Source organism: Vigna umbellata, chromosome 1 (assembly GCF_029865625.1).
Source record: "Vigna umbellata cultivar VRB3 chromosome 1, Vumbellata_1.0, whole genome shotgun sequence".
NCBI lineage: Eukaryota > Viridiplantae > Streptophyta > Magnoliopsida > Fabales > Fabaceae > Vigna > Vigna umbellata.
In genome coordinates this window covers 72,496,170-72,500,795 of record NC_142165.1, presented here as the reverse complement: position 1 = coordinate 72,500,795, position 4,626 = coordinate 72,496,170, and positions in this window count along the sequence as shown.

Here is a 4,626-nt window from a genome sequence, read left to right as displayed (position 1 = left end):
AATTATCCTTGACATAGTGGCAAATGATGTCTTTGTACATGATGGTGAGAAGCAAATGTAAGACTTCAAATAAGAGCATGGGAGATTAAGATATATGTATACCAAAGATCCTCTTGTTAATGTAATATTTATATTTCTTCTTTGAAAAAAAAATTATACAATTCTTAGAAGATTGAACATACATATTATATTATATTATATATATATATATATATATATATATATATATATATATATATATAAAAGGAAACATTGCTCGTTAAACATGTAGGAAAATGAAATGAAACATTTTAAAAAAATATTTTCTCAACGCAAAAAGGAACTTCCACGACATCAATAACGATAGTTAAAAAATCAACGTCATGAAAAATATGTGGTGGCATTTTTACAATTTCAGCTAACTTTTTAACAATAGTTGTATAAATAGTTGTCATTAAAAGTTTAGTACTTTCACGCAAAAAATGAAGTGATTCTTTTCCATTGTGACTTTCATTTGAGTGTTTCCTCTTTTCCATGCACTTTCATTTTGTATTTGCGCAAACCTTCACCTCATGCCACAAAGCATTGTCAATCTCGTTACACATTGCAAGTCTCTACCACATCGTGTTGTAAAACCTATATGGTGAGACTCCTTCACAAAGCTCTTTACATTGTGAACCCTCATCACAAGTCTCCTCCTTATTGAAAAACCTTCGCTGCCAGATTCCCCGCCACCCCTCTTGAGGCCATAACCACCACTACTACGTTATTTGGTCACACCACCATTGTTTAGTACCCCATTGAAAAGGTGTGAGCTTTCCTTCCCACTTACATTTTCTCTCATGTTTTTTCATTACCCTTTTTATGATTTCCTGCGTCACAAATGATTATGTTTTTCTGTTGTTGGTTGCTCTAAGAAATATCCTTTACCTAGGGAGCCCCCCGTTGGAAAACTAGACATTTTCCTCACAATGTGGATTTTGTTGGTTATGCTTCTCTCCCTTACTCCTAGTGTTGCAAACACGCTCTTTTCTCATTCACAATGATGTTACTGATTGTGTTTTCCCTTCCAATGAAAAACATGATACTCTCTCACTCTCCACATTTTTTATTTTTTACAAATGAAATTCATGAACGATGATAGTTGTTTCTTCATGCCCGTTGCTAATATTTTTAATTTATGATGATAGTTCAATCCATCGTCAATTTTTTAAACTTATGACAATGGAATGAATAACTATAAAGACCTAGAAAATACTATTTTAGAAGTGATAGTAGTTTAAAAATAGTGAGACTCAATTATTTTAATATAAATAGTTTCGTTATAAACGAGTTTCATTATTTTAAAACACATTATCTCTCTAGAAACCAGTTTTCTAAAGTTCTCTAACTTCTCTCTAGGAGTTCTTCTTCTACATTCATCTTCTTGAATATTAGAGACTGCATGAGTGATCACAACAACGAGATCTTCAAGTCTACTCGATTAGTTTCTTCGAAAGAGTAAGTTAGTTTCTACTTTTTTTCTTTGGTCTGTCTCGTTTCCTTTGCATGTGAGTTGTAGCGTTTTTTCATGTGTTGTTTAAGTCTTTTGTAAGACTTTCTATTTATCAATGATTCTAATGGTGTACCCTAATTGTGATTTCGTTGTTTGTAGGTGCAGTTAGTATTCTTTGATCTGTATCTGAGGGATTTATAGAGTCGTTGGTATTTAAACAGGTAAGGAAAGCTAATATTTGCTTTAATTTCATGTTTATGCATTTGTGTATGATATCTTGATGAGTGAAGGTTTTCTTATTGATGAATATTTTTAGACTTTGATTTTGCTAAATTGAGTTTAATTAGATAAAAAACTTATGTAGAATTGCAATGTGTGAGTGTTAAACCCAATCCCTAATGTGTTTGTTTTTTATGATGACAACACATAGATATTGTCATGACACAACAAAAATGTGTATTTGTAATTGATACATATGTTGCTATGAAAATGTTTCTTGATGAATACATATGTTGATATGTTGTTTAGTCTGCATACTTATGTGATCATAATTGTGCTTATATCTCTGTATGCATACTGAATGTTTTTGCGTGTTAAAACCATAAGCACAAAACAACTTTGTATGAAATAATCGATTATAGTGATGTTGTAATCAATTAAGTTCATCAGATAGCTTATGTTTTAAACTGTGGCAACACAACAGGTTTTAAATCGATTACATTAAGTGTAAAATCGATTAAAACTTGTATCTTTGCAAACATATTGTTGAAATGTGCTGTGAAGAGTTTTTGAAGAGAAAAAATTTTCAAAATCTGTGTAAGTGAAGAGCTTAATCGATTACACTGGTCCTAGTCTAGGGGTTTTACCTTGGCATAAGGCGTTGTTTAACAAACTAACTTTATGTGGTAGCTTGGGGTGGGTTAGTTGTTCCACCATCACAAGTGCACATGTGTCTAGATGTTTGAGTCTAGATGTTATAATATGTTTATGTGTTATGCGTAGTTTGAAAGTGAAATATTATATATGATAGTTTGTGAATTCCATATTTTATTCTTTTGATATTAGCTTACCCTTTTATCTTTATTTGTTGTGTGTTTGTTTTCTCTTTTGCACTGATCACCTTAAATAATGTGAGCTTAGGGAATGTCCTTCCAGCTGATCCAACACAGAGTAAGGGTGAAGTAGTGGCGTAGTTAGGTCTTCGTTAATCAAGTGTAAACATTCTCCTTAAGAAATCTCTAGGTTTTCTTGTTAGTAATATAATCTTTGTAACATTTTTTTTAGTAGTTTTACATTATTAAAATGAGATATTACAATAACAACGGTCATGCAACAATTTTTGAAAGATAATTTTAACCGTTGTTAAAAGTTCTTTTTACATATCTCAATTATGCCTTAATGATCATAAAAGTTAACACTTTATATGTTCATTATGAAATCAACCAATATAGAAAATGAACTTTATAACTGATATAGAAAATAGACAATAATAATATAAAAGCATTTTGTGAGAATTCATTATAATTGTCATAAATAATCAACTTCTTAATAAAGTTCTTTAAAATTGTAAAAGAAGGTATAACTTTTATGAGAGTTATTTAATGGGAAAGAAAACTTAAACTTTTTGTCACTAACATTTAGCTCAACTCTATCATGGACATAAAACATTTATTTTAACTGAAGTCTTTACTAAAGTTACATACGCACTTTAGAATGGAAATAAATAAAATCACTAGGTTTTTCACAAACTCTTTAGACTAACTAACATGTCACACATCAAGACAAACACAAACACAGTAAATTCATATAGATTCATATAACTCATGAACTATATTCCATTCTTTTTCATCTTATATTTAAGAGGTTCTAAAACAATAAAAAATAATTACAAGGTTAATACATAATCCACTCCTAGTTGTTTATGTATCTTGTAGTTTTGTATTTGCTCTTGTAGCATCTTCTTCTCTCTATATGCCTTTTAAAAAAGTGACGTTATCAAAATCTTCATGTGTTTGATAATGTGATATTAAAATTTTACACAAATATATTCTTGATATTTTTATATTCATTAATATAAATCTAAGTATGAAAGATTATATTTTCTTTTTATTCTTGAGCAACTAATAAAAATAATATAAATATATTTAACAAATAATTTACATGGACTATGTTTGATTTCACGTTGAGTGCGCTCTTAAATTATTTCATAATAATTGATCCCTTAAAAAACTTAAGTTGCTGAAATCCTGTTTTTTATCTTAATTATTAAATTGCATAATGAGCACTGTTGACAATATTTTGAAATTAAATTGAGCATATTAATTCTAATCAAATATATTTTCATTTAAAATATAAGACATAGATCGATTCAATTGTATTTGTGAACATCAAAATTTTAGATTAACAAATGTTGTAGAAATATTATAGTAGTTCTATATGATAATTAGAAAGTAATGTAGGAGTTAGAAGTTTACACTAGTAAAAAAGAAGCTTTTTAACGCGCTATATATGTCTCGATTTTACTGAAATCGAAGAGTATAAAAGCGCGGTGGCATTTTTGTAGTTTTAGACAACTTATATGTCTCGGGTATCAGTAGAACCGAAGCAGAAAAGCTTTCCAACATCTGTTACGCGCACACCGAGGCATATAATCCGTATATGTTTTTAAATTTTAATTATTTTTCGAAACTTTAGGCATCGGGTATCTTGAAACCGAGTCAGTATGCCTCTGTTATCTCAGGTAAATATGTAACCGAGACAGTATACTCATACATATTACCCTTCTCACTCTTCCTCTTCTTCTCTCTCGCTCAGATCTCCTTCTCACCTTCTTCTCTCTTCTCTCTCGCTCAAATCTCAAAGCCACCACTCCGCCGCTCCGCCGCCACCACTCCGTTGCTCCATCGCCACCACTTCGTTGCTTTGCTTTCACGGTACCCTTCTCACTCTTCCTCTTCTTCTCTCTCGCTCAAATCTCCTTCTTATAGTTCCTCTTCTTCTCTCTTCTCTCTCGCTCAAATCTCAAAGCCACCACTCCGTCGCTCCGCCTCTCTGTCGCCACCACTCCGTTGCTCCACCGTCGCCACCTCTCCTTCAACGCCGCCGCTCCATTTTCGTTGCCGAAAGCCTTGGCTGCATCCCACCTCACAACC